This window comes from Heterocephalus glaber, unplaced genomic scaffold (genome assembly GCF_053883595.1).
Source record: "Heterocephalus glaber isolate CG9 unplaced genomic scaffold, H.glaber_assembly_v1.0 deba00001550, whole genome shotgun sequence".
In the NCBI taxonomy this organism is placed as follows: domain Eukaryota; kingdom Metazoa; phylum Chordata; class Mammalia; order Rodentia; family Bathyergidae; genus Heterocephalus; species Heterocephalus glaber.
The window spans coordinates 16,038,109-16,057,080 of NW_028258343.1; the positions used below are offsets into that span (position 1 = coordinate 16,038,109).

The following is an 18,972-nucleotide window of genomic DNA, read 5'->3' on the forward strand; positions in this document are numbered from 1 at the left end:
GGATGTAAAGGTCTAAAGGAGCAGGGGAAGTGGGAGAGGTAAGGGATAGGAAAGAAGGGGAAAAATATGAGAAAAGTAAAAAAATGGAAACAAAATCTTTGCAAATAGAGAAGGGTGGAAGGGGTGAAGGGAGGGCAGGTGAAGGGGAAAAAAATAAGAACCAAGATACTCATGTAATGGTACAAGACCCCAATGATGTATGTAACTGTATTTTATTCCTAAAATGTACCAATACACTTAATGGGGAAAAAAATGAAAATGTGAATTTATGTGTGTCTTTTGGGAACTCCTAGAAAATATGATCCATTTACCAGAATTCTTGGTTGAATACCTAAAACCAACATTTCTAATACAAAGAATAATCAAAGTATTGTATGTTGAAAGACTATACTTTATATTGTTTAGTAAAAAAAAAAAAAAAAAGAAAAAACCTTCTTGAGATTATTGAAAAAATATCAGATTGGGGGCAATGTGGAGAACTCATTTGTTCCCACTTCTCAAAGACATTCCATATTTTTTCACAGATAATAATTCTGAAATCTAAAGACTAAGCCATCTGAGAAAGAACCCTAAATATTTCCATATTAATGCCTGCTTCCCATGATACGACTGGGCATTCCTGGATCTTCTTTTGTTCACTGAATTCTCCATGCTCCAGGTAACCAGACCAACCTCTCATGAAGGTAAAGCTCTGAAATTAGAAGTGACAGACATGGAAACAGTGTAAAAGGGAAGCAACTGTTTTTTGAAATATTTGGCATCAATTCTTTGCCTAGAGGTTCATTAACTGTGTCTGTTGTACATTGTTTTGTTTGTATTTTAAAATCATACATATAAGAAATGGGCTATTGTCTACAACCCTTACCAACAAGAAATAGTCTCATTAACAGCAACGATTCAATTATGTCTGGACTATGATTCCATCTGTCGATAGGTATTACTCAATACCCCAACCCCTGTTGCTTTTCCTCTTATAAACTTTCAAACCATTCACTGTTCACAGCCCAGGTCTCCCCAAGCTTGCTGTCTCCCCAGGCATCTGAGATGGCCCCTCACCCTGCTGCTGCTCCCTACTTACCATGAAAATGCTATTTCCAGAGAAAGATGGTTTCTCTTGTTGCAAACAAAGCTGCAAACTCACTAGGGAACAAAGTGACACAAAATTTCCTTCAGTCTTCGCTGTGCCTGTGTTATGCTGTGTTGCTTAGAAAAAAATAAACAAGTAGAACATTCCTCTTTCTCTCTCTGCCCACTCCAGACCCAACTACAGAACCAACATCACCAAAGCCTCACTGGCTCACGGAGTCCTTGTGAAAACCAGGAGATGCTAGTGGTCAGAGCATGGTTTCAGGAATGGTCTTTCCGAGGTCTCCTCTCTTCTCCATTCTTCTACCCCTGTGAAGGTCAAACTACCCATGAGCCCTTTCCCTTTCACTCAAATCAACACTTAGCAGTAATCCCTTTTATATGTAATACAGATATTCTTCTATGAACAACCTACCTGTTCAATGACTGTTCATATTTCGACCCACCACTTGGACTAATGACCCATCTTTTAAATTTGTATAATTCTGTACATGTTGTCGACAGAGCCTCAATGTCTCTTTTTTGTACAGTACACCTTGTTTACACAGTACAGTCATTTTTGCTGATGATACCGTACAGTACAGTACTGTAGTTTCATGTTCTGTTACACATTATAGTACCACATATAAGAGGTATGCAAATAAAAGCCAAGTCTTCAACTCGGAGTTTCCTTTGACCATTTCTTTGTTCTGCACCTTGTAATGCACATATAATATGTAATTCCTCATTTAGTGGCCAATTCATTTAACTACCAGGTCACAGGAAAGGAAGTCAGTCATGAAATTAGGAATCCCTGTGGCTACTATATTTAGGCACATTCACTAAGCATGTTAGGCAAATAAACAGCATTCATGAAAGGACAAATATCTTCAAAATATGTGTTATCTCTGTAATGTCTGATACTCGAGAAAAATAAGCTACCTGACATTTTTGGGCTATTGAGGCAAAATAGCCTCAATAGCCACAAAATATATGGTTTGCCTGTTTCGATGCAGAAGGGAGTGATTTGGAGCACGGTCTCATGAGACCTGTTGAGCACATGTGACACAGGCTGAACAGCTGTGCCAGAGGGCCAGAAAAATGTCTCATTGCTCTCCTTTAATAGAGCTCACTTCTAAGGACTGTTTGCTTCCAACAGTTCCCAGGTGATAAGAAAACCGATTCACTGGGAGGTAAATAAATTCTCAGATAGAAACAGACTCTTTAAAAGTAATATTACCTTTGAAACTTTTTGATATGCAGTAATTTCTCATATCACACAGGGCACATATTTTCTCCAGGGTTAAACATACACTTCTGAGACAGGAAACAATTCAATAATTAATTATTACTGTGATTCTTGACTCTGGGATTGTTTTATGTGTTTAATTTTTGTCTTCCACTCCTGTCTAGGCAGCTTGTCTCCCAATACTTTATATGTCTTTCTTTCCTCCAAGGCATTTACTGCACAGGCGGACAGAACAGTGGCTCCATGAATACCAGTTTCACAGTCGAGGATATCTGGTATTTCCAGTGATGTTTAGAGTTCAGTGGGTTTATGGTTCCATGACATCTTATTAGTAAGTATTTTGGTTTCATTCATTCCTTGCAATGACCTCAGAAGTTCCTTCATTAATAGCCCAAACTGCACATTCAAAGCACAGCTTCCAGGACTGTCAACTGCGAGATCAGTGTAACCTTGAAGAATTCATGGAAGCTGCTAAGATGCCAGGCAAGGGCATGTGAGGAATATAGGAAGAGATACTTTATTGATTTGCTAAAGATCATATCTAGATTGCATCTGTTTTGCAATCATGATTATCAATGAATGAGCACTTTCTATATCATTGCTATATCATAGGTTACCCTGAATTTCTGAACAATTTTTATCCCTCCCTTTTCTAACATGGGAGGGATCAGTACTGCCTGGACCCAGCTGATGTGATGATTTGTTGGTAGCTGCTATGATTTATTTTAAAGGGTATTAAGGTGCATATATTCTTTTTTTTGAGGGGGGGTACAAGGGATCGAACTCAAAACCTTCGTCTTGCAAGGCAGGCTGTGGCACCACTGAGCTAAATCCCCAGCCCTGGAACACATATATTCTTAAGAAAAACAGATCATTTTCATTGAACTATTTTGATAAGACAATGTCTAATACAGATATTCCTTGTTAAATGACCTACTTGTTCAGACTTACAACCCACCTCTCAGACTTCCAACCTGCCTTTTTTTTTATACCGGGGATCGAACTCGGGACCTTGCACTTGAGAAGGAGGCGCTGGCACCACTGAGCTAAATCCCCGGCCCCAACCCATCTTTCTTTCTTTTTTTTTTTTTTTTTTTGTACAGTTCTCTGCATCTTGTTTACAGAGCCTCTATGTCTTTTCTTGCTCCAGTAAACCCTGTTTACACAGTACTGTAAGTTTGGCTGGTTGCACTGTGCAGTACATACTGTAGCTTTGCGTTCTGTTATACATTACGGTACTGCATGTAAGAGTTGTGCAATTAGAAGCAAAGTTTCAAGTTGGAGTTTCCTTTGACCCTTTTCTGTTCTGAATATGGTAATGTACATGCTTTGTGCAATTCCTCATTTAGAGACCAATTCATTTAGCAAACTTGAGGAGTATGTTACACCATCTGCAGACGTGTTACCTGAGCCTGCTGCTTGCAGGATTTTAACTCTATCTCCAAAATCTTTCTGGGAAGTTTGAAGTTTGAAGATGTTAATATAATCAAGGCCTCCTTACTGGAGGTCATGCTTTATACATTTCTATGCTCTCGATTCTTCCCTCCTAATACAATCATATACAAACCCATGATTATTTGTTCCGTGGAGGTCGTTACATGTGGATAAAAATGTTTGAAGATTTGAGGAATTGTGGCTTTACAACCATAAAAGGTTAGGAGCAAATCTTTGTATCTTGTTCACATGAACTGCAAACACAATGGCCTTTTGCAGTCCTTTATCCACTTCTAACAAAGCATCTGGAGTTTGTTTCCTAAGAAGGTTAATTTTATGTGTTTACTTGGCTTGGTCTACAGGATTCCCAGACATTTGGTCAAACACTGTTCTGCACGTGTCTGTGAGAGCATTTCTGAATGAGATCAATGTTTGCATACATAGATAGAATAAAGAAGATCAGCCTCTTTAAAGTGGGTGGGCCCTGTTTAATCAGCTGAGGTCCTGAGTAGAATAAGAAGTAAAAGCAGATTCTTCTTGCTTTATTGTCTTCAAGCTGGGACACTGGTTTTTTCCCTACCTTCTGACTCAAACTAAAATACTGGCACTTCTTGAGTTTCAGGTTGTCTGCCAGTCTTCATAGAAGCAGCAGCAAATCTTCTGGCTGTCTGATTCTCAGGCCAGGAGATTATATTCGAACTCTCCAGGTTCTCCAGCCTGTCAGATGCAGAGGTGAAAATGTGTCAGCTGCTGTGATCATGCACGCTAATTCCTTATAAAATACATGTATACATTATATTGTTTCTGTTTGTCTGTAGATCCCCAATACCTATCGCATACTGGCTTAATATTCTCAAGCTCATTTTAATTTAGTTTTGCCTCTGTTCATTCAAAGTGATCGTGTTTGAATAAAGAAGAGGAGGAGAAATATTAGTTTTTCCTTCCCTCTTCAGACACAGTGCTCAGCCCTGGATTTCTATTCGAAACAGGAAATGGATTTGCCGATGATACTAAAGAAATGGGATTGATAAATCCATCTACAACTTTGACATGTCCTATGCTTTAATATCCACAAACACGGCAGTACTCAGATTCACAATAACGTTATCATGCTTTCAGGTGAAAAAGTATCTGAACTGCATATGACAGATTCCCATGACAAGTGTATTCCAGGTGCTGCTAATGGCTATCTTTTGGGAGGTGTGTGTCAGTTAATATGTTTGTCAACTTGACTATATTAAGGAACTCCTGGAAGCCAGGCATGGTGGAGCAATCCCAGGATTCAGGAGGCTGAGGCAGGAGGATTGCTGCAAGTTCAAGGCCAGTCTTGGCTACATAGTGAGTTCAAGGCAAGCCTGAAAAACATAGTGAGACTCTGTTTGAGAGAAAGAGAGAGAGAGAGAGAGAGAGAGAGAGAGAGAGAGAGAGAGAGAGAGAGAGAGAGAGAGAGAGAAAGGGGGGGGAGAAAGAAAGAAAGAAAGAAAGAAAGAAAGAAAGAAAGAAAGAAAGAAAGAAAGAAAGAAAGAAAGAAAGAGAGAGAGAATGGAACTCCTGAAGTGGTATTGGATTGTGAGGGTACTGCCATCATCAATGAGTTAACTCATTGTATTAGTCAGATTCCCATCACAGAAACACAATATTTAAGACCCATAACTGAAGGAAGGAGAGTTTTAATTAGTTCCTCCTCATGTCAGGGAACTCAGTCCATGATTGCCTGGTCCCGACAGGTCATGGCAGTCCTCAGCATGGCAGGACAACAGTGCCAGCAAGAAAGGAGAGTAGGACTAGACTTTATCCAATGTCATTCTTCCATGACACACACAGTCACACCCAGAAATGGGCTTTAATAATGCCCTTGGCAGCTTCCAAACCAATCAAATTGACAATCTACTTCATGTTCACCTATTGGTGCATTCCTAGTTGGGTGAGCTGTTAGGTGGTGGAGTTCAGTTGGAGAAAGTTGGTCATGGGGCCATGGCTTTGGGGACTAAATCTTGTCCTTGGCCCCTCCCTGTCTGGATATTTCTCCCCTGCTCTGCTTCTTGGCTGCCCTGTGTTAAGCAATTTTTCTCTGCCATGCCCCTCCACCATATTTTTTCTGCCTTGGAACTAGCTGGTCATGCACTTAAACTTCTGAAATCATGAGTCAAAAGAAACCTCTGCTCCTTTATCCTACGGGTGTCAGGCATTTGCTCCCAATAATGGAAAAGTAAGTAATACAAAAATGTATTTATGTATGCATGTATTTATTGGTTGCAAGATACATGTTGAACAAGTACCCAATTCACATAACCAATCACACACTTCATTATAACACATTACCCAATCCAAACTTGCCCACAATTATTTAAAACTTTTGCATCTCCAGTTCCATGAGCTTCACTAAAAGTTGCACAGAAAAAAAAAAAAAATAGAAGTTTTCTGGAAATATAATATCATTTTGAGGGAAAAAAAAGAAACTTTAAATGATTATAGTAATGTCTGTAAACATTTTCCTTAAATGTATTTTTGTTTCTAAGTGTGATTTAAAATATATGGTAATATTTATAAAATCTCTAAGATTAGTTTCTGTAATTTTTATTTTGGCTAATTTTGAAAAAAGCATTTGTAGTAAATTTTTGGTTACCTGAGCATCTCTTGGCTCCTTAATCCTTCCTAAAAGCATCATTAATTTCAGATTTGGTACCCACATATTACTATGTGTAGCACATGATTCTGAGAGAAATTAAATTTGGGAATGAGGCATCTATTTACCTAAGTCAATCAGTACATTTCCATCCCCTTGTGTAGTGACTGATTTAGAACTATGAAGGTAATCTTAGCTGATCCAAACAGAAGTTGAATGCTAAAAAGTGAATTTTAGAAATCTTGCTTAGAATGCTAGGAAAGAAACACTCCTATTTCTGGATGGTGTGTGGGTACAAAGACTGGAACTACTTCAGGTATTATATCATCATGAGGAAAGCTCTTAGGTGAAGATGACAGTGGAAGGGAGAATAAAATTAAAAGTACAAAACAAAACTTAGTTCCTTAAAAATACTAATAAGTTGCTGAATATAAACCAACTCAGAAACTCAACATGGCTCCAGATGTATACACTCTTGAAAGCCATGAATATCCTTTAATGTTTAAGCCACTTTTCTTTAAATTATTTTGACATGCAATATAAAGAACACAAGATACAGTGGTACCACGGTTCCTGAACTTCATCATTCCACAATTCTGGGGAAAATGGCCACATTCATGTTCATGCAGGGGAGATGGCCTTGTTTGTGTGCCTCAGCAGATGGGGAGTCTGTGAACAAAAGCAAAATTTCACTGAATAATTTCTGATTGTGATCCAAATTGTTCCCTAAAAGAACCTTTTGAGAACTTCAGTATTACTGTAATACGGTACAAAAGCTTCTGCTATTAGCCAGATGTGAGTTTCTTATCTCCAGAAAATCTGCCCCCCAGAGTTCTACTTTTTAAATACAGTACTTAGGCATTAGTGGTTTTGATCCTGAGCCATTGGGAAGGGGAATGAAAATTAAAACACTGGACGATAATTTATCTTCCCCTTAAAAATATTTTTCCCTCATGGAAAATAGTAATACATTTTTATAAAGTCATACAGAATTTTAGAAAGCCCATTTAATTTTTGCTTCTGCTTGGAAATTATGTGTACCGCTTGTTTAACTAGTAATGGAAAGAGCTGATAGAGATGTTAAATATTTTAGAATTCCTTATGATTCAACTAGAAAAAAATTATAACACTGAAGATATTGTTTCCCTCCAGATATGTTATGGCTTCTACCTAGATACCGCCCAAGGCCTCCTGTGCTCGTAGGTTGGGCTTTTTGGAGGTGGCTGGATTAAGAGGCATTATATCTGGATTAGCTCCCTAGTTGGATTAGCATAGGCCTGGGTGTGGCTGAATGGATTTACTGAAGAGAGGTGGCCCATCCCCAGGGTGTACCCTGGATGGAATACAGAGGGACAGAAAGAAGGCAGTCTCACTGGTTCCTGCCTGCCTCAACCCTCTGCCATGTCACCCCACCTTGGAACCAGCTGGCTGGGCACTGGAACCTCTACATGTGGAGCCAGAATAAACCTTTCCTCCTTTAACTTGTGTGTGCTGAGTATTTTGTCTCAGCAAGAAAAAAAGTGACTAAGACAAAATATTGTATTACTACATGCTTTTATTTAATATTAAACCTTTATTCCTCCAAAGTCATCAATAATTATTTTAAATATCACTAATTGCAAAGAAGTGTGAAGTCTTTAAAATCTTTATTGCTATTTAATTGTTTTTCTTTATTGTTATTTAAAATCTTTATTGTTATTCTCAATATCATACACATTCTCAATAGCATACACAAAATTATCATTTACTATTTTAAAATATGAGAATATTTTAAAATAATATGAGATTATTTGTGATTTATGTTATCGCATATAAATTTGAGAAATTTGTTACTTATAAACAATTAAATTTTATATTTGCTGAATTATTTTAAATGAGTATGATATTAGCTATATGTACTAATAACAATAGCAATAATAATTTAAATTTTAACCTCTGACCAATCTAGGGTGCCTTTCCATACATTCCTCATAATAATTCTTGCAGGCAAAATTAGCATTATTTATTAGTTATTATTCCTCCTTTTATCAACAAAGAAACTAAAGTTTAATGAAGTTCAATAACATGGTCATGGTAAGCAATTTTCAAGGAGAGAATCAAGCCTCAAATTCATGGAATTCAAGTCAAGCCCGCATGACTAGCTGCTTCCTAACTGCCAAGCATATCTTCATTCCTTCTATTTAAATTTTAGCAAAACAAAAATAGAAATCCTACAAATACTTAACCCAACATATGATGAACAATCAAATCTAGCAATCAAACAAGTTAATTATTTCTAGTAGTATATATTTTGTAGAACGTACAGTGAGATAACAGATTACTATATAAAGTTTATATATTCAGATAAATTGAAGTTGAAAATATTTATTAGAAGGGTTTGAAAGATAGATTTTCTTCTGAATTAGAATATGTGGAATTTTAGAAAGCCAAGAAACTTTCTAGTGGTAGAAATAAATTAATCAGATAGGATTTCTTCTTATTTATAATTATTACAATTATTTTGATAAATGAAGTAAAATATGTTACAAAGCTATTTCTAATTTTTGCTGTTTATTGTATCAAAATATTTGATAATTTAATATTTGATAATCTTAGATGAACCACTGCTGCTACTAATGTTTGACAAATTCTACTGATCATACACTGTATACGTGTGAATGATAATTCTATCATTCTATCATATCAAAGGTTCCTTTACCTTCATGGAAATCATAATAAAGGTATAAATATCGTTCTCTAGATATAGTTCATGATCACAAAATATCCCGAAAATTCTATCCAGTTGCATTGAATCCAAGTACTATCACTCAGTTATCTTAGCAGTTTCTGAAATTTTACAACACTTTCCAAAGATAGAAAGACTTTTTCACCCTAGAAAGCTCCAAGACTTTACTGCCAAAGCCTTTTCAGATAAATACATTCCAGTAGTGTATATCCTATCCAAGGCTTGGCAAATATCTTACATCAGCCTTGGATTTACCACGCCACTGAGCACGAGCTCATGAGAAACTAATGAGCCCATCATTAAATATGTTGACCAATTGATCAACACTTTTTTTATATATAAATTTATAACTCAGTATCGCTCTCTGCTTAAGTCTCTACTTCTGGTAGATTTATTAGCTCATGACAGTTTACTATTCTTTACCACTCCAATTTTTTGCATATGTTACTTGGTGATTTCAGAAGCAGAATAAAAACTTTATTTCATAGCAATCATGCTGGCATACAAGAGTTCTTGTCTGCAAATAAATGTGTGGAAGGCTGGTCCAACTGTGACCTCAAGCCCATGATGCCTTGGGCTTCCCCTCCCCCATCGATTCTCCTCCCTTCTCTACCACAGTATTCTATGTCACTCCATGTCATGTGGCTTCTGGAGTGAGCTATTTACTAACAACATCTTTTGATCCCCAAAGACATAGTTAAATTTAAATCAAGCCTAGTCAAGTGGGCCTTAATCCAGTGTGTCTGACATCCTTATAAGATGACAAAGTGACACCAGAATGTACAGGATCAGAGACAAGGCCATGTGAGGACACAGCCTACAGACAGCCGCCTGCAAACCAAGAATAGTGGCTTCACCAGAAACCAATCCTGCAACACCTTCATCACAGATCTCTGACCTCCAAAACTGTGAGAAATAAATATCTGTGGTTTCAGACACTAAGTGTGTGGCACTTTTTAATGATCCCCTGAGTAAACTAATATAGGATTAAAATTACTACTCATAAATATAAAGGCTTCAGACCTACCTCCTTTTTCAGATTTAATGAAATGACTTTACATTGGATCCATCAACCTTTTAGCCTAATTGTCTTAATCAGATAAATAAAACACTGGATGGGCCGGAGATTTAGCTCAGTGGTTCTGCTGCCTGCCTCGCAAGTGCAAGGACCCGAGTTTGATCTGCAGTACTAATAAATAAAAAAATAAATAAACAAACAAACAAACAAACACTGGTTCATCCCATATTGAAAAATCCAAATGATAGAGAAATGCTTTAGAAACATTGATTACAGATAGAAGCTAAAGACTGACAATCATTTTGTGATACAAACTAAACCTATGCACTTATTCAGAATATTTGCCTGCAGTAGAGGAAATGTAGAATGTCTATTCTTATTCCCAAGTTTTGGCGCTGAGTAGGCACCCATTCTAAATTTTTACACAGTGGTTGAATTGTGACCAAATAAATTCGTATGATCATTTACAATGCAATCCTCAAGGTGTGATTCATGTGCCATTAGCATCCATATCTCCTAAGAAAGTCTTAGCAAAGCTCTTTCTCAAATCACACTCCAGACTTGCTGAATCAAAAATTCTAGGGCACAGAAGTCTGAGATTCAACAGCTTTGAGGTAACTTTGATGCAGGCCGAAGTTTGAGAACCACTGCTTCGCGTCCAGTGAACTGTCAGCCTTCGCAACATTCCATGAATGACTCTGCACAACAGTGTGGGGTGAGTTCCTCAGCTCATCAACAAATTGAGTTATTTCCTCCAGGTATTACTTTGTCACAGCGATGTTAAAATGCCAGTTGTTTAACTATGATTTGGATTCTCAGTCTTATATTATATTAATAGGAAGTCATTAACATTAGACCACATAAATATTGATATATTAATAAATTATAAGTTCTTAGAAATCAAATTTTAATTACTGTTTAACCTATTCAAGGTAGTCTTTGAAAAGTATACAAAGTAGTATGTCAGACGGATACAGTGTACTATCAGAATTTATGAAACACTAGTAGCAACTCTGGTTCATCTAAAATTGCTCAGCTAGACCCAGGCACACTGATTTGTGCCTATTGACCCATCTTCTGAAGATACTGAGGAGGGAGGATTGCTTGAGCCTGGGAGTTGGAGATGAATCTGGGCCATAGAGTGAGACCCGATCTCAAAAACCAAACAGGAAGTGACTCCCTTACTGACCATAGAAGAAAAGACTTAAACACAATAGCAATCTCCAGTGTTCCCCTCCCTCCCGTAACTCGAATGAGTCTCAACAATTTAAAATAAAATTATAAAGAGGAATTTTTCTCTGACAAAGACAATATTTTTTCACTCTTTTTTATTTCTCTTCCAAGTAACAGATTGAGAGCAATGATTTTGAGCTGTCAAAAGAAATAGCTGAGAATCCGCAGCATGTATACTTCTAAGAATTTGTCACATATGCAAACATTCTCTCTGAAATCAAGCCTCACCACTAATGTTTCTATATATGGATATAGAATATTTCATAACACAGACAGCATTCAAAGAGTAATAGAGATAAAGAAAAACGAGGGTCTTTGCTACACCTAGAATTTCAGGCTGGCGGGATACAGTCTGCTTGTGGTAATAATGAGGCACAGTACATAGAATAGCAAGCATTGTATTTACCTTGACTGTAAGATACATTTGAACTTGCTTGGTCCACAGTCACAGACTGTGCAGCCAGTCGTGTGAAACTCAAACCAACAGTTAGGATTCATGAGCTCAGCACAATCCGCACAAACCCCAGTGTTTTTACTGAATAAATACGAGACCTAGGTTTGCCCCTACTTGGCCAACCACGTCTGTGGGCAGGAAGGTTGTCATAACTTGGAGTGTTATGGAGAAACTCATGACTACAGCAAAATGTGATGCAAAATGATTAGCAACGATGGAGAAAAATAGCATTTGGAAGTACCTAAAACAATGGACGTCAGTAACAATTTTATGATATGGACATAAAATTTTCTATTTATGATAAGCAACTATATATATCAATTCTGCTAATACTTCTCTCTTCATGGAAGATTTTGAAGAGCAAAATTAATAGATGATAGGAAACAGGGAAGGGGACCTTATGTTGTTTGGAGGGGATCTGGGGAAGGTGAGAGGGGAGAACTGGGAGGGAAGGGGGAAGCAAAAATGATTGAGATGCGAAGTGTGTGTAACGACTCCCCAGGATGGATGCAGTTATTGTATAGCACAAATATAAACTGATAAAACAGAGATGTAAGCTTAAAAAGAGAAAAAGGTTAAAAATGAATAAAGCATACGTGGTGGGCACCTCTGGGCCACACCTCATGTCCTCCTGACCCACCTTTCACCTCCGTTGTTGAAGCAGCACCAAGCTGAACACTCGTGCACATAGCAGCATCTTGCATCAGGTGCTCTCTCACCCCAGGCAGAGCAATTCGTGGCCAGCAGGAATTCATCCTGCCATTCCAATACAAGGGCAAAGCAGGGGGTGCAAGCTGCCAACCCCTCTGGACAGCCCTTCACCCATCAGGGCTTTGGACTGAGGAAAACTACTCCCTTTTTGTATCCTCCATTTAAAGTCCCCTAGGAATTCCCTCAGGAATTTGAATGACCTCTGACAGGACTTAAGGTGTGCACAGTGATGGGCTCCACACCCACCCTTGGGTTATGCTTCACACAGCCCAGCTCCTGTGTCTGCTCCTTGGCATGACAGAGCAAAGCAAGGTGTCCAGACACTAGCTCTGGTCCCAAATTCTGCTTCTTTGGAAACTTAATGAAGAGATTAAAAGGAAGTTAGATTACAAACTGCAGTGAAATCTCCAAACATTCAACAAATCAATTAAAATACCATATTAGTTGGGTTCCCTGGGAAGCAGGATCCGAGACAGGTATCAGGGTTCAGGAGCTGCATTAAGCGCAAATGCACTTTGTGAAAGATAAAAGTCCGAGGAAGGAAGACGTAGCAGGAAAATGCATAGGATCACCATGAAAATCTGAGAATTATGAAAAGGGGCTGTAAGAAGGATTGGGCAGGAAGGTTTTCCAGCTGTGACAAAGATCTAAAGAAATCTCAGCCAACCCCCCCCCACAGCAGTGTCCCATACTGGGCAGATGTGTGGGGATCAACACCCCTTCCATGCACAATCACTTACCATGAGGAGCCTGGGCTTGGGTCAGAGTCTCAGTGCTCACCGCTGTAGGCCAACAGCTTGCTACACTGACTGCAGTGAACTGCAGAGCTCTTCTTAAAAGAAGATGCAAAAAACCCACTTCCATGCTGCCACAGGAATACTTTGACGGGTTTCTTTTAATTCTTATATGTTACTACTCCTTTCTTTTTTGTAGCCTTGGCTTTTAAAATGCAATAATCATTGAGAAATACAATGACACTCATACGGGAGTGATGTTTTTACAAGTTTCTGCCAATGCTGTAAACCTCATTCTGCGGTCATGCTGCAGATTAGGAGTAAATGGGAATACTAGAAAAAAAGAAGTTTGATTTACTATCCCGAAGGCTGATGTGGTAGGTGCTACTAATAGTACTACAGGAGCTTCTCCATGGAAGTGCAACAGCGCCTACCCAAAAAGATTTCCTGGAGTCCTAGAGAGAGAGGAAATAAAACCTCGAATCCCTAAAACTTCAGTGTGACCTGGGGTTCCTGAGACAGGGCTTGGTGTGGCCAGGAGTCGCTGTAACCCTGTAATTCTTTCACTTAGCTTGTGTCCAAGGCCAGTGTGGTCCAACTTCTTCCTACAGACAGGCTGAGAAAAGAAGAAGTAGCAGTAAGTTATCAGCATAAGAATGTTTCTCATAGACTGCAGCTCTATTTCAAAAAGTTCTTTTCTGGCTTCATCAAACATGGGCAGATAGGGCTGGGGATGTAGCTCAGTGGTGCTGCCTGCCTCACAAGCACAAGGCCCCGAGTTCGATCCCCAGTACCAAAAAACAAGCAAACAAACAAACATGGCCAAATGGGAATTCAGCCATTAGAAAGGTGATGTGACCATACTTCAAAATAGGAACTAGCTTGTGATTAATTGAAGTTAACTGCTTTCTTAGTCGTAATAACATATGTAAGTACACATGAAAAATCTACACCTGAGCCTCACTTGATCACATTCGCCATTGCACAAACACCAACAATGAAAAATAAGACTATGGATATATAGTTGCATTGATTATTTTTTTGTTTTGGGTTTTGCCCTTATTTCATGTCATTTAATTAAGCTTACCATTTAGAGAGCCTGTGTCCCGTACTCTTACTCGTTGTTGACAAATTGATCTCACCAAGCATTTCAAGCCATTCTTATGCTAACAATTTCTCAACCCAGCCAATTTCAAAACAAGAACCAGTTGAAAGGTACTGAGAGGCAGAGCTGAAGCCTTAGACCTAAAGTGCTGCAGGAAAGCCCAAAGGGAAAGGCTGTTTGCTCTCAGCTCTCCACAGCTTTTGAGAGATTGGTTTTTTTGTCTTTGCAAAAGCTTATAACTAGAGAAGAGGTCCTTTAGGCAATTTCTCTTGGGAATAAAAACCGCAGATTTTCTTAGAGAAAAGTGACTGTCTTTCCTTCCATGTCACAATTCAGGGAGCAGACTTTTCTTATCGTCAGTGGGTGCAAAACACAGCTCTGCTTGCCGAAGAAAAACACACAAATATATCAGATTGCCGTTCCTAATACTCTACGGCACCCATCAGAAAGAGACTACTGTGGTTCAGTTAATTACATTGATAACTAATTGGGTACACAATTCCTTTTGCTTTTTAGAATAACTTAGAAAACTGTACATTCAGAAAGCTCTGAAATTATTCAGAGGGATAGCAATTTTATATCAACAGTCCAAATTTCTATATTCTCACGCAGCATTTACTTTGTTCATAAACTTTCCAATATACTTGCTTATTATTTCTACCTTTATGGAGCATCAAAATTCAACCAAGAACTCTTTCATTTTGCGTTTATATAATAGCAAAGATATGCTATCAAAAAGCATGGATATCTGATAGACAGTTAACTAAACCAGACCCCCCTGGAGATTACATCTATACTTAGATGTTACATTTATATACAACACAGCAAAATATAAGCGGCTATTTATGGTCACTACTTCACTAATTCTGAGAATAAATTTGTGAAGTCATAGAGGCATGGTGTAACTGTTCCATTTTTGTTGTGTTCAGGAATATACTCAGAACATTCCAGTGATCAGGGTCTTGCCCTATCACATTACCTCATGATGAGCAACATTTCTTATTCAGTGAAGTGAAATAAGTTCTTTCCGTGCTTATCTCATATCATTTTATACTCATAAAGACTCCACACAGAGATGCAGATCAGGGCAAAGTATTCATGGCAGATAGAAAAAAGCAGAATGACAACAGAAAGGTCATGAAGATGTCTGGAAAGGAAGGGTAATGAGAGAGGCACCTCCCAATGTGATTAATCAGCCAACAAAACTCCAGTTATTCAAAGATACTAGTGTTTAGGACTGCCCAGAGACTTAAGAATCTTCTTTCTACCTACTCTCAGACTCTCCTTAAGTCAGCAAGCATTTAGTGTCTGTCACTTGCTGAAGCTTGGATTTAGCAGTGTCAGGGATACAAATATACATAAGGGCCAATAGCCAAGGGGCTTACAATCTGTCACTGACCTTGTCACTAACACACAAAGCCATTGAGACCTAATGAATTGTACTAATCTAAAGGCAATCACACTTTGAATCCACACAAATTCAGTAGAGCTGAAAGTATTTCCTTGAGCTATGTGGGAACTGAGATGTGCCGCAGAGGTTGGCTAAGATTTGATGAGAATAAGAAAAAGCTACTTCAAGCACAGGAGATAAATATACAGGATTAGGTTGATATTAGTTGCCCTGATCGAGATAATCCTCAGATTATAATGGAATTGATTAACATGGCTTATTGGAAAGGGTATGGATAGGCATGTTAAATACAGGAAGGAGATGAATAACAATCTTAGACAAAGAAAAAGAAGATCAGACACTGAATCAGATGTTTTCTGATTCAGACTAGTGAGAGACAAATAAATATTGTGATGATGGGTGTATTTGTGATGCAGGCAAAATACACAAAGGCTACTAATACTATTCACATACACCTCCTGTGCTCAAGCAATGTGTGAAGTATCTCAATCAAGCTACAACTGCACAGTGTTTCAGGGGTGTTACGGCAAATATTCCAGAGAGATATGATCTTAATATCCCGTGGTCAGATAAGACCAGGCCATATAAACTTGGGTATGACTCTCCTAGGTGGTGTCATCATTGTATGGTGATGGAAGAGAACCGTGTAGCTGTAAAATGACGTACATTACCATGAAAGCAGCTCCAGTCCCTCAGTAAGGACTGTTTCTCTCAGGTCTCGAGGCATCAGAAACAAGGCTGACATTTCCACACATCGGAACTTATCTCCCCTGATTGCCACCCCCATTCCAGCCGGGTCAAAACCAGAGGAAACAAGGCATTTCAACTCAGTTCCTTCAGAAAGGAATTTCAGGTAAGTGATTCTCTTATCTTATCTAGCAAACTTCCATATCAGATTTTTGGTGTTTCCCACATTTATAACGCATGAGAAACGATGACCTTCTCCCACTTCTGCAGGCTCTTCAGACTCAAGAGACCTCATCAGCTGCACAAGGCTGCAGTTGCTCTGCTCTACTGGCTGGGACCAAACAGTCTAGCTGCTTCTGTGTCGCTTCCCAGTCGTTCCTGAAGAATCAGTTGGTGCATTGCCCATTCTGTGAAATTTACCTTAAGACCTCAAGGCAGATTTAACTTTCTTCTCATCCTTTTAGAAAATTTTGAGTATTTGTCTCTGCCAGTCACTCGTCTAAGAATAGGACATACAAGGCTGACCAAAAGAAGCAGTGTCTCTCTACCCTGCAAGCTGACCTTCCATTCTGAGAAGTTGAAGCATATTTTACATGAGTAACTTTGTGTTTTCATGTCTCCTTACTAGAGCTTAAGAATTGCTTATCTGAAATGCTTGGGACCAGAGGGGGAAAATTTGATTTGTATTTTCAGATTTTGAAATATTCACATATGCATAATGAGATTTCTTGGAGATGAGCCCCAAGCCCAGAATCAAAGCTCATTTATGTTTCATATACAATTTAATAAAAACAGGCTGAAGGTAATTTTATACAATACTTTTAGGGTACCTGTGTTTTGATTGTGAACCATCTTATGTATAAGGTTAAATGTGGAAGTTGTCACTTGTGCTGCTATGCTGACCCTCACAAAAGTTCTCTTTTCTTTTTTTTTTTTTTTTAATGATATCTAGGATCAAACTCCAGACTTTGCACTTGCAGGGCAGGTGTGGCAACACTGAGCTACATCCCTGGCATTCTCAAAAAAGTTTTTAACTTTGAGCATTCAGATTAAGTGTGCTAACCTGTGTCTTATTTGCAACTTAATAGCAGGTATTTTGACTGCCATTGGAGTCTAGTGTCTTACTAGCCAAATGGCTACATCAAAGCTCTGCTGTACAATACCCTCACAGCAAGGCTATCTGTCCATGATGAAGGAATCATGTTAAATAAATTGATTTTTCTGGTAAAGGCCTTTAAATGTTATCTTAATAGCAGCACTTCATCAAAAAACAGCTCTTATATTTTGTAAATTTGAATAGAAAACCACTCCCTAATCCAGCTCTAAGGAGGTTATGATTTTTCTTCGAAGGACATATTCCCTCTGATGTAGTTTATGAATCCAGTAAATGTCATCAATATTTTGATAAATCATTTCTTAATTCATATTTACTGATTGGTACTGTATTAACTCAGCTTTTCTACAGTCGAGACACGATACCTGAGATTCTCAGCTTAAAAGAGGAAAGGTTTAATTCAGCTTACAGCCTGGGGAGTTCAGTCCATGGTCAGTAGGCTCCAAGCAGGAACACCAGGGTGGTAGGGTGTGGGATTGCAGAGCTGCTCCTTGGAGGTAGCTGGCGGGCAGAGCAGGAGAACTGGACTAGAGAGGAGCAAATGAGGAATCATACATCATATCCAAAGTCACTCCTGCATGACCTACCCAGACATACCCAGGATTGCATTCTGTTAATCTTCGAGGCATTTCTTAATCCAATGAAGTTGACATATCAGGATTAATGGTCACAGATTTCAAGCTTTCTCTTCCACTCAAGTGTTTTTTCATATACACAGTCATGCCTTGCTAACAATGAGGACATACATTTCGAAAAAGGAATCATTGATTTCATCACTGTGAGAAGATCAAAGCCTATACTTCATAAACCAACAAGGTATTGCCTACTACACACAGAGGCTGCATGGGATCCACATGCTGTATCCTGCTGCTTCTAGAGCCAAGGAGGACAAATCATGAGATCAAATCAAGCAGGAGAGAAATGATGCAGTCATGAAATGATAATCACTAGCTGTATGAACCTGCAGCTAGCATAACACAGAACATCATTTGCCTTGATCTATTTTTTAATGAAGGTAAACTCTGAAATAACAAGTATAGTATATTAAATACATAAACCAGTTACATAATTATTTGTTATCATTGTCAAATATCATATGGATTGTACATAAATGGATTACTACACTTTTATATAACTACAACACAGTATATTCATACCAACGTCACCACAAACACATGAGTAAAACACCACACTCCAAGGCTATGAAGCCATGGTAGCACTAGGTGATAAGAGTTTTCAGTTCCATTATCATGTTATAAAATCATAATAAGTGTGGTCTGTTGTATGCCCATACAATGTAACATAGCACATGACTGGATCCACATTTAGGGAATATTGTCTGGTGGTATTCGTAGTGTTTACTTGTTTCTGTCATTTTGCTTAGTTTCTAATATCTCTTCTTCTGT

General features: G+C 38.4%; 2 long non-coding RNA genes across 8 annotated transcripts in view; one reads left to right on the forward strand and one right to left on the reverse strand.

The window, feature by feature from the left end:
* The window catches only part of LOC101725248 (uncharacterized), a 33,153-nt gene extending 25,131 nt beyond the window's left edge, over window positions 1–8,022 (forward strand). For 2 of the 7 annotated variants that reach the window (XR_015442634.1, XR_015442636.1), the window contains exons 4-5: window positions 525–683; window positions 2,523–8,022. This is a non-coding gene — a long non-coding RNA (uncharacterized LOC101725248). Of the gene's footprint in view, window positions 1–524; window positions 684–1,258; window positions 1,368–2,522 lie in introns of all 7 variants that reach the window. The other 5 variants (XR_015442638.1, XR_015442635.1, XR_015442637.1 and 2 more) reach the window with 5 other exon arrangements.
* LOC147824253 (uncharacterized) lies at window positions 5,978–14,934 on the reverse strand. The gene is made up of 2 exons (XR_015442641.1): window positions 13,256–14,934; window positions 5,978–7,043 (listed from the first exon to the last, which is right to left on the reverse strand). It is a non-coding gene; the product is annotated as an uncharacterized LOC147824253 (long non-coding RNA).
* Window positions 14,935–18,972: the final 4,038 nt, after the last annotated feature.